We start from the raw sequence: 11,760 nt of genomic DNA, 5'->3' as shown, positions 1-11,760 counted from the left end.
GCTTGTCTGAACAGAAAAACGCATGAGGAAATGCTACATGGCTTTTCTTTTTTTTCTTTTTTTTCTTTTTTTTGCCCCCTCTTGTCATTTCCCTGCTCAAAATCACCCTCCTAAACTTATTTTTCACTTCCAGAGATAAAGAAATGGGGATCCCATATCCTTTTCCCTTGCATGTGAAAAAGCAGCTTGGGGAGGGTAATTTTGAACTGGAAGAGGACTGAAGGAGAATGGGTTAAGCAATCTCTGTGCAAACAAATCAGAGTGAGCATGTCCTATATTTGCTTTTTCTAGTCAGAGGCAGCCTGTTTCAGCCTGTTTGTGTTTAATTTTTATTATTATTATTATTTAAAAACCATACAGAAAAGAATTGGAATACTTTAGTTTATGTGTCATTTGAGCCTCTGCAGAAATCCTCGGCCATATCAAAGCAGCTTTCAGTATATGCAGGAGAATAATCTGCTTCTCTAAAATGCAAAAACATGGAGCATGTTGCCGTAATTTTGAGGGGCTGCATGTACTGTGTGGTTACCTCAGGCATGTGCAGTCTGGAAAAGAGCTTTCTCCAGATCAACACTGTGCCACAGTTGCCTCAGAGGATTGGTTGTTAGTCAAACTCCTCAGCCTGCCTGTTTAAAACTCTGCCAGCTGATCTCCATCTGGATGCGGGCTGTGAGCCATCGGCAGGTAATTGCTAAAGCAAGCAGGGCTGTGTTAATTGGAACTGCTGCAGCCAAGGATGCGATCTCAGTTAGTCTTGGCTCCATGGCAGCTAGTATGGGAGAAACGAATCCATAGGGATTCAGATTCAATTTTCCACTGTCTTGCTGCTCCAGAAATAAGGCCAAGCAGGACCAGTAGGATTCTAGGAAGAGACAAAGCTCTACAGAGATACTGCAGCTGGGGGGATGCTGGGGTTTTCTGTGTGCTACTATCGCCTGCAGATGACAGTGGCGGTAAGGAACAAACTAACACACCAGCCACCCTTAAATTGTCTCTTTCCAACCATCCAGCAGCAGTCATGCTGTAAATGGATCGACTTAATGGTTATTTTGCATTTTGCGAGTAAGCAGCACTGGACAGGGGCTGAGACATTCAATGCTCTGGCTAAGGAGATCTCAAAGGGCATCTCAAGTTGCTCTTATCACTGTGCATTTTGGCAACCATCTATTCTGAAACAAAGCCAAAAGTGGCTGGAGGAGTGATTTGGTTTCCAAATTTCTCCCTGGAGAAGAACAATCTGATAACCTTCAAAGATTACTCTAGTTGTCTCATCCTGTAGACACCCTGCCCACCTGAAATTGTAACTGAGATCATAATCACCACCATGATCCCTGTACTGCACACACACACACACACACACAAAGTAAGGGAGCCCCAGCTGCAGATCATAGTAGTGGCTGTGGGATGTAGTGCAGTGGGATGGAGAAGAGGCACTTGCAGAAGCGGACAGAACAGAAATAATCTTTCTTCTCACTGATGCTCTTAAAGGTGCAAGAGCTCCACCTGGTGAAGAAAAGAAATCTGTAAACCTTTGGTTTGGTTTTTTTCCTCCTCCTCCTCCTCCTCCTCCTGCTGCTGCTGCTGCTGCTCCCAGGTTTACTGCCCCAGTCCGTAAACCCCATGCTGGAGAATTCAAAGCACAAGCAGAGCTGCTCCAGCTGCTGGGGAGGAACCCAGAGCTATGACTGCAGCAGCATGTTGGCTGAAAACCAAATCGGTAGAAATGAACTGGGTTTGCTGCTCCATTTCTAAATGCATGCAAATACTCACACATGTACAAAAATCAAACGCCTCGATGCAAAGTACAAAACTTTTTAGAGCAGGGATGGTGAACTTGTGGCCCTCTAGGCATCATGGAATTCTGACTCCCATTACGTAGTCCCTATTTCTGTTTTACAAGGGACGTGGGGGGTGCTGTGGTCTAAACCACAGAGCCTAGGGCTTGCCGATCAGAAGGTAGGCGGTTCGAATCCCCGCGATGGGGTGAGCTCCCGTTGCTCAGTCCCTGCTCCTGCCAACCTAGCAGTTCGAAAGCTCGTCAAAGTGCAAGTAGATAAATAGGTACCGCTCTGGTGGAAAGGTAAACGCCGTTTCCATGTGCTGCTCCGGTTCGCCAGAAGTGGCTTAGTAATGCTGGCCACATGACCTGGAACCTGTCTGTGGACAAACGCCGGCTCCTTCGGCCAATAAAGCAAGATGAGCGTCGCTACACCAGAGTTGTCCATGACTGGACTTAACGGTCAGGGGTCCCTTTACCGTTTATGCAAATACACAAGAATTCTGAGTTGTTCAGTGCAACACTAACTCGGGTAGCACAGGAGTAAGTACCAGAATTGCCATCAGTGGGAGAAGATGCAGAAAGGCTGGGGAGATTACATGGCCCTTTCATTTTCCTGCTGTTTTTACATCAGTCCGGACAGCAGGGGTTTGCTGAGCAAAGAAGAGTTCAAGTACCCCATCACCACCCACCACAACTGCTGGCTATGTGTCCTATTTTACAGGGAGCAGTCCTCTATTTGAAGGGTTGTTTGGTCCAGGTTTGGTTTAAATAAAAAGAGCCAGAGGAAGGGAAGGTGAAACTGCTTATCAGCCAATAGCCCCTGGACCACAGACTGAGCAGGCATCCAGGTCAACTGGTAACAGGTCTTCCACACTATAGCCAAGAGTTCCATTTAAATTAAATGTTTATTTGTTTGAAAGCATTTCTAAACTGCTTGATATTTGAAAAAAAAATCTCTGAAGGCTTGTTAAAAAAACCACCATCAATAAAAGAGTATCGTTAAAATACAACATAAAAACCAGCAAAGTGCTATTTGATTAAAAACAGGAATACAGTCATAACAGCGTCCAGTCTTCTGGGTCAGGGAAAGCCTGGGCAAAAAAGAAACTTCCTTTACAAGACACCAAGTGGTGGATGATGCTTTGTGTATGGCAAAAGGAAGGGCATTCCATGATGCAGGGACAATGGCAGAATATGCCCGTTCTTGGGTCCTTGTCCTAATATGAGATATATATAAATGTTACATCACAGGGCAATGAGATCTCAAATTTTCACCTCTACATATAACTTTGCACGTCCAAATGCTATGCATATCTGTGGCCCACATTTTCCAAAACAAAGAAATGCAGTCTGTAAGTGCCCCAACCTTCACCACAGCAGCAGCTCCTCATTCTGGGGGCAAGGGGCTTCCTTCTCATTTTCCTCCTCAGTTTGTCCAATGGGATTATGGGCTTCTTCCATCCACTGGCAACTGGTGGTGGTGGAAGCAAGGAGGGCAGATGACTATATTACGGTGGGGAGTGGTGGGGAAGTAAAGAGCAGAAAAAGCAGGAATCCTTCATCCCTTAAAATAGATTAAAGGGTTAAACCAGGTTACAGTCGTTATACAGCTGGCACTGACCCATATGTGTTTTAGGCATCACCTGAAGAGGCACCGTTTCCTTCCTCAGTTTGCTGGATATTAATGCCCGACTGTGGTTGTTGCTTTCGTTTTTATGGAGAATGATGTGATATATAATAAAACAGAAGGGAGAAATATATGCTGCATTTTAACTTTTGATATAACCCTCTTTGGGTCTGTTCTTGGGGGGAAAAGAGCGGGCAATAAATATTTTAAATAAATGAAGTGCTGCTCCCAGGCACTTTGCTGAGGTGAAGTGTATTGTGGGGCTGCTCTCAGAGAAAAAAGGCAGCTCTGTATCAGGTAGTTCTTAATGTCTAATATGTTATTATTATGCACCTAGAGTGGGTGGGGTATAAATAATAAAATTATTATTATTATTATTATTATTATTATTATTATTATTATTATTATTATTATGTGGGAGGGAGGTTTTCGCAGTTGAAACCTAAGGATTCACATACAAGTTAACCACAAGTTGTATTAAAGGGAAAGGGACCCGTGGCAGTTAAGTCCAGTCGTGAACGACTCTGGGTTTGCAGCGCTCATCTCACTTTACAGGCCGAGGGAGCCGGCGTTTGTCCGCTTCTGCAGATGATCAAATAAAGCCATTAAAAGTAGTTTTTAAAACATACAATTACCTCCAAAAATGCAATCACAAAATATAGATTGGGTCAGACATAACACTAAGACTTGGTTTCATAAAGCACGGTTTAGAATTATGTATCAAGGCCAAAGACTGCAAAGTGACAATCTGGCAATGCTGACAATATTAGTGGGGCTTTTATGAGACCAGAAGGCACATGTCCCCAGCTTGCAGTCAACCAGAAAGCATCAAACAGCTTTCTGTCCTAAGGAGATAGTATTTGTGCTTCTCTATGGCCTGTTTTCCCTGCCTGAGACACTCCAAGCTCAGGACTTCTTTTGAAAGGACACAGGGCTTTGGCCATCTGTGGCGCCTTGTGGAAGGCTGATCACAGCTGGCTGGAGGAGACCAAAGAGACGAAGGAGACGTTGCATACAGAGACTCCTTTGAGCTCTTCCCAGAAGCTGTTCAATGAACTGTAGAGAAATTGCTTAATTGAGGCATTTACAATAAGTGTTGCAGAAAAATGCCTACTGTTACTATTATGGGGCATGAGGACAAAGAGGTGAGCTTGGGCATAAGCTGCAAGGGGGCATGAAATCTCTGGGCTCTCAGTGAAAGCACACAGTTTCATATATAGTACTTATCACCAGCTCTTACATGGATTTCTCAGTGATGGGTGAACTCCTCTCAGCTTGCCTCCAATAATCCCTTCTTTTCTCTCTTCGCTTTCCTGGAAAAGGCTTTATAACTTCATTTTTTTCATGGCAGGTTTTTTTTAAAAAAAGAAAGCTTTTGGAAGGGAGGAAATTGGTAAAACCAAAATGGGGAAAGCAGGTGCCCCTCCTCTGCCACTGTACCTGAGGACTTTCTAACCATGCTTTGAGCATGTTTTAATGGAGAAGTATGGTAAATATAAACAAACCTTTTTTAAAAAATGTAATAAGGCCCAAGTTAGAGAGCACAAGAAGGTTCTGTCTTTGCCACCACCTTTCGTTTTAGGTGCCATCCAATTATAGGTGCACTAAAATCCCAGATTTATCCATTGATTTCTATCAATAGCTCTCACCTGCCAAGGGAGGATGGGGAGGAGGGAATACTGACACCAGAAATAATCGTACGTCGTGTGTAAAGGGGAATAGCAGTTAATTTACTGATATTGATCATACTTATATACACCTGAACAGGAAATGCTCTCAGACTTTTCAGGGAGGTTTTTTAATGTGAAACTAGTATTTTTGTCATCTTTTCTTTTAACATCTTTGTCCACTGATGCTTTTAATAATTGGAGTGATATCCAAATATTTCAAACTCTGAGTAAACCCATCAAAATAAATTAAAGTTACTAAGACTACTGATGCAATTAGACTACTCCAAATGCAGCTAATGTTGGATATACTGCTTGGGTTTTTATGACAGGGGTGGGAAACCCACAGCCCACAAGTCAAGTGGGACGCACCAAGCTCACCAGGTGTACTCAGAAAATGGGTAATTATAGCTTTTATACATTTGTATTACACACATGTTCTAATTATGAAATCCATATTTCTTATTTAGGTGGTCTATAAATATTTCTAATAATAAACAAGAACCCAAAGGTATAGGGCGGTATATAAATTCAATCAATCAATAAATCACTCACTCACTCACTGCGGCAGGGCAATCAAAACTGTGAGGTCTGACAAGATTGTGATGCGTCTCCAGCTATTGCCATTGCCTACAGTCTACCTGTGCCATCACAAAAGTGCATGGCAGCTGGGTGGATATAAAGGGGTGCCTTTTCATCTTCCCCAACAAAACATAGTGAGCAACACCTGTGACATTCTGCATTGTCCTGTCTACCTCCACTTGGAGGCAGTGAATTGGCAGACAGACAGAGCCGATCATCTGGCTGTGGGGTGCTTTGGAGCAAGAATAAAGCAACTTTACTTGCTGACAGGGATCACAGCTTGGTTGGAAATTGGCTAATATCTAGTCATGGACCTGGCAAAAGCTGGCAGATGTTGGTGGGTGGAAACTGGTGGAGTTCGCTTCCAGAAGCCAGTGGATACCAGAAGGCTAAAAGCAGGCTGATATTTGTGGATGTAAGCTAGTTGGGATTCACCTTCAGAAGCTGCTCAACAGAAACCGGTGGATATTTGTGGGTTGGAGCCAGGGCATGAATGCAAATGAATGGCAAGTGAAAGATAAGTCCACTGGCATCCTTCACAGATGTCAGTTGGAGTATGCTTTTGAGTGTGAATGAGAGGTTGTAAATGTGCTCACAGTGAATGATGTGTGCATGTGCATGAATGTGAGGTGTGAAAGACAACTCGTGGATACTCATGAACCGATGAAACCTGTGGAAGCTGGCAAGCTGAAGTTAGTGGGTGAAGTTGCCAGGCAGAAGACAGTGAAGCTGCCTGGATGATGCTATTGGATAGTAGCCATCTCCTTCATTGTCTCTGTTTTTTTCCGTCCAGGGATGTCTGAAGTCGGTGGAGTTTTTGAAAGATCACACATTCAAGCAGCAAAGAGGACTGTAAGGCTGTCTGAAGTGGGTGAGGCTTTTTCAAGACCCTTCACCCCCTGTGAAAGCAATGAAGAGAACTGTAGAATTTAAGTACAAGTCAGCTTGTATTTCTAAATGTATGTTTTTCTGAATACACCTATCTGTAGTATCCAGTCTATCTTCTTCTTTGATGGCAGGTAACATACCTGAGTTTATGGTGTGACCCTCATATCAATACATATTAAAACATTTTTAATAACAAAAAAATTTTTGCTGATGTGCCCCATAATTGTCAGGACAAGGTTGTGCTGATGCCTCCTCAGCTGTTGCCATTAGCTACAGACTGTTATAGATAGTGGTTTAATTTCCTGAAATGGGGATGTTTGCTTATGTTGAATTGCTGTGTATTTTTAGCAAGGGGTCTTTCCTTTGGCAGTGGCCAATCTCATGTGATTGGCTGACAGTGAATTACATGAGACAGGCATCCATTCTGTTGTGACTGTTATACAAGTAACTGTTGTTTTTAACTGTTTTCTTTTCGTGTGTGTGTGAGAGAGAGAGACAGACAGAGAGAGAGAGAGAGAGAGAGAGAGAATGGCTGCTGAGAGAGGTTTCTCTGAATGTTGCTGAGGACGGTGTGTGCTGATGTGGCCTGTCTGGGGTGAAGCAGACAGCAGAAGATCCCTAAATGTTAACAGAGAGGAAACAGGTGCTCTCTATAACGAACAAAGTGAATAAGCATGAGGTGCAGATATGGTCTTCTCAGTTATATGCTTATGAAAGCTGCCAATGCTATGCTGAGAAAAAAACTAGCTCGGTATTGCCACAGCGGCAGAGTAAGCCAATCAGGTGCCTGGGCTGGCACGCGTGCCTTGCGCCCAGGGGCAGGGCCAGCCATCCGCGGAGCGAGGCCAGCCATGGCAGGATGCTCCATGGGGCCTCCAAGGCATCTGCCTGCCTCCTCCCACTACAGGTAAGGGGGAGGCGGTGGGCGGACCGTTTGGGGCAGTGCGGAGCCTGCAGGCACCCAAAACACTGTGTCACTCCCAGGAGACACACATGGCTCAGGTACGCCGCAGGCCCCATGGTGAGTGCTGCCCGGCATTTTGTCACACACCCCCAATGCTGACACCTGGGGCGACCCGCCCCCACCGCACCACCTTCCTCTGCCCCTGTATTGCCAACACATGCTTTTGCCAACATGGCACCTGCAGGTGCCATAGTGTCCACAATCTCCTGCCAAGTTGCCCCCCCCAAGCCCCCCTCCCCCCAGCTGAAGTCTAAGCTTGAAGAAACTGCCTCATTTATTAGGCTGTATGTGTACAGTACTGAAAAATACTTTGTTTGTTGAAGTGTAATATTATATAGAATGAGAGGTGGGGAGAGATAGGAATGGAGGGGGTAGTTTGCTTTTGGTTAAAAATGTTTACATAGATGACCCTCAGGGTCCCTTCCAACTCTACAGTTCTATGAATCTAACATTAAAATCTTTTATCAACCATAATGGCCTTTGAAGAACACCCTAGAGAATAGCCTGTGGGTTGTTCCCATTAGCATAGGTGCTCTACCTACATCTCAGCACCACTTTACTCCTGCTGGAACCAAGCTGCATATAAAAACTTGTGTATAAATATTCTTTGTCATTTGCTAAATTACAGTGACTGAGAACTGATGTAGTTTCATACAGTGCTCAGGATAATAGCATGCTAACCCCATGAAAAAAACTGAATATACAGGAATAGGTATCTATGGGTGCCTCCAGACTGCTACAGGACAGCTTCAAGTGCGTACCAGAAATTTAGGTATGCACAATTAAAGTGGGAATTAAATCAATATGTCATCCCAGGACAACAAATCCACTTTAAATAAAAGAAACAGGCTTTTTGCAGTTAGGAAAGTGACGGGAGATGCACTGAAAAGTGTGGAATGAACAAATGATTAATGGGCACATGCATCGACACCGTACAAGCAAATCAGGATGAATGTTCATTGTCACACAACCTCTCCACAAACAAATCAGATTGAATGTTCAATAAAGAGCAGATATAAACTAATCTCCACATAAGCTTTGTGCAAGCAGATCGGGATGAATGCTCAATAAACAGGTCACCTAGAGGAGCCCTGAACTAGATGGTAGTCCTGTCAGATTAAATCTTAATGTTATTAGAGCAAGAAATGTTCTTTTCAGGAGACAGCGGCCTTAAGGTTCATGGGGGAAGAGGCTGTGGAGCTATCTATTTTTTGAGATGCCACCACCACTACTCAGATCTCTGATGCTCTTCTCAGAAAGTCACAGGGCCCTTGATTTGGGGGCTGCAACCCAACACAGAACCCAAGCCAAGGTTTGAGAAGGGCCTGGTTGTTATGGTAACAAGAACTCTCAACATCAAGCAAGGAAAGAAGTGCCTCTTTAAAGAAGCAGGTTGCCACGGCAACTAGCATCTTCAAAGGCCAGTTTATTTTTTGGAGAAAAAATATTCCCAAAGGTTTCTCTGATAAAGGAAAACCCAATAAATGAAAGAGTGCTGAGCCACTATGAGATTTGAGAAAACCACTGTCCAGGCCAGCAGGTTAGATCTGGAAGCTGAAAGTGACATACCAAAGGAAGGAAGGAAAACCAAAGGTTCGTTAAGAATAAAACCGGAAGGCTGTTGCACAATATGCTATTAAATAAATGATGAAGAGGCAGTGCAGTCTGCATTGCTTTCCATGAACTTTTGATCACAAAGGGGGCTGTCACCACCACCACATGACAGCTCTTTAGTGCTGCTACAGCTTGGCTACTTGTACCTGAAATATGGTAAGAAGATGTAATGTAGCTGTGCAATTTTGGGTTGATGGCCTGTTTCCCCCCTTATACCCAAAGTGCTTGGCTGCCAAACACATCATCTGTCTCTGCTACATTCTGCTGCAAGTGAATTCAGAGGCAGGACACAGAGAAGATAATTCTGGCATAACAGAATTAACACCTTAACATTTAGAAAACGGAGCTGCACCAATTTCTTTTGTGATCCAGAAGGAAGAGGAGAAAGAAGGAAGGAGGTACATAAATTGCTGCCACTGTGGCGGGCCTGTCAAGAGCTTGTCTGAGGCCTGGGGTGGGAGTCTGGTTAGAATAAAGTTATAAACTTAAACAAAAAAGCAGCCAGTCCCTGGCAGGGAACCCCAGCCAGCTTAGCTCCAAGGCCCAGGACAAGGGTTTCTCCCCTCTCTGCACAGGCCTGCACTGTGGCATTGCTAAGTTGCTTGAAACACAATTATGTGGCATTCTCTGTGTGTTGTGAGAGTGTGTACAGTCCCAAGGGCAACGCTAAAGAGTAGTCAGTCCAAGTGATCAAATAGTGGTCCAGGTCCAACACAATGAGCAAGGTCCAAGGTCAATCCATAAGATCAGGTTCCCACCTCTGCAGAAGATCCAGGACTGGAATACCTGGAGCCAATCCCAAAGTCACCACCCAGTAGACTTCCCAAAGCAGTCAAGCCGTGGTCCATCAATGGAGAAAGCTGAGCAGACTTGCTTCGCTTTTATCCTTCCCAATCCTGATTGATGCACCCGAGTTTGCTCCAGCTGAGCAGCTGTGCCTCTCCACTTGATGAAACATGTGATCCTCAGCTGGCCTGAGCCTAATCCCACTGAGTAACCACATCCTCCTCACCAGTGTTATTTTTCTAGAAAAAGAGGTGCCAGAACTCACCATGCATGCCTCCCTTGTTCTCTTATAATGGCAATGGCACCCACCTGAGAGGTGCCAGAACTGAGTTCGGCTGGGGGGGAAAGGCCTGCTTGTCCTGGTATATACCAATTGCAGCTGCACCCCTCGCTGGGAACTTCCTCCCCTTCCTCTGTGTCATGCCAGTTCATGACACTGCGGGAAGCAGATTCTCATTGGTTTGACCACCATCTTGCTGTTGGCATCCGTGTGTCTCGGGAGACAATGGAGGGGTGTGCCTCTGGGGGTGAAGTCAAACTGTTGGAAGGTTACAGCGCCTGCTGCGGCTGTAGGGACTGATATGAGAGAGACATGTTTTGTTGCAGCTGGGACAGATGAAAGGTGTCCTGAAATTCTCTGTTTGTGGGAAGCAGCTTCTCATTGGTTTGGATACCATCTACACACAAAAAAAACCCCCCAACTTTGCAAGGATATATAGGCGGCTTTCAACTTATGCAGGAGTTACGTTCCAAGGGTAACGCATAGAGCCAAAACCACATACTGTATAGTTAAAACACATTGGATTCATCGGTGGGTGGGATTGCTGGAATATTTTTTCCAAGATGCCTGCCCACTTTCTGCCCATATATATATATATATGCCAAGCATGTAAAGCTGGGTGTGCACAAGTTAAATGTGTGTAAGTTGCAAGTTACCTATAATTAAAACTGTCCAAACTGTGTGGGGAGCTACTTTGCGCTAGCAGCTTTTCTCTATGTAGTTGTTTCAAGTGGCTTCATACACTGCAGAAATCATGTGAATCTGCTTTAGAATGGAGATGCTCCCCACCCACTGCCTCACCTGTTACTTTGTTCCAGAAATAAAACAAGATGAGTTGTTCTGGTGATTGGTATCAGATGTGTATATAACACATTCATCTCCCCCCCCCCCTTCATTTATTTAGTCATTGCAAAGGAGGAGTTTTGAGTATTCGTGGAGTAATTCAGCATTGACATTGGGATGTACTTTGACAAGAAATTCAGTCCGTTCCTGGAACTGACAGAGGCCAAAACAAGGATGGTGTCCAAGTAGCAAATGGAACATCTGTGCCCACATCTGGGGTATAGAGGCATCTCCTCTTTTCCTTCAGAGAGATCAGCCTGATGCAATCTGGGCCAAGAAGATTTGGCCTAAGCTAATAAATCTCCAGCTGTCAGGAAATTCCAATCAAGTTCCCAGTGGCTTATTCCAGTTGGTAGGTATTACATTTATTCTAGGCATGGCACAAGCCAGATTGGTGGGAATAAAACAAAGGAGGACTTGGCTGCATGCTTTCACAGGCCTCAACGGGGAAAACTCTGGTATAATATTTACTACTGCAGCCTTGATGCCAAACTGAAGTGGGAAACAAGCAAATGTTAATGTCATGCAACTCTTATTACAATAGCACTCAGAATGGCTGCTGTCCTATGTGTTAATTTTCTGCTGGTGTTTCTCTGTCCATTTACTCACTCACAGAGTATTTTAGTTTCTACTATCATATACCCCCTTTATATAAAACATTAGTTTGTATAACTAATAGGTTTTCATCACTTCGCCTGTTGAAGTAATCACAGATATCTGTGCCCAACT

The 11,760-nt window shown here is 44.3% G+C and overlaps 3 long non-coding RNA genes across 4 annotated transcripts; 2 read left to right on the top strand and 1 right to left on the bottom strand.

Moving 5' to 3' along the window:
- Nucleotides 1-367: 367 nt before the first annotated feature.
- LOC307199644 lies at nucleotides 368-5,752 on the bottom strand. The gene is made up of 2 exons (XR_013832109.1): nucleotides 5,630-5,752; nucleotides 368-1,503 (listed from the first exon to the last, which is right to left on the bottom strand). It is a non-coding gene; the product is annotated as an uncharacterized lncRNA (long non-coding RNA).
- A 298-nt stretch (nucleotides 5,753-6,050) lies between these two features.
- On the top strand, nucleotides 6,051-6,647 carry LOC307199632. The gene is made up of 2 exons (XR_013832106.1): nucleotides 6,051-6,117; nucleotides 6,450-6,647. It is a non-coding gene; the product is annotated as an uncharacterized lncRNA (long non-coding RNA).
- A 1,739-nt stretch (nucleotides 6,648-8,386) lies between these two features.
- Nucleotides 8,387-11,349, top strand: LOC307199637. 2 transcript variants are annotated; one of them, XR_013832107.1, is made up of 2 exons: nucleotides 8,387-9,101; nucleotides 11,093-11,349. It is a non-coding gene; the product is annotated as an uncharacterized lncRNA (long non-coding RNA). The 2 variants fall into 2 exon arrangements; XR_013832108.1 differs by having other exon boundaries at nucleotides 8,387-9,278.
- The last annotated feature ends 411 nt before the right edge of the window (nucleotides 11,350-11,760 follow it).

This window comes from Podarcis cretensis (assembly GCF_951804945.1).
Source record: "Podarcis cretensis genome assembly, chromosome: 1".
Taxonomy (NCBI): Eukaryota; Metazoa; Chordata; class Lepidosauria; order Squamata; family Lacertidae; genus Podarcis; species Podarcis cretensis.
Note: the sequence above shows the minus strand (reverse complement) of the source record. Positions and strands in the feature narration are given on the sequence as shown.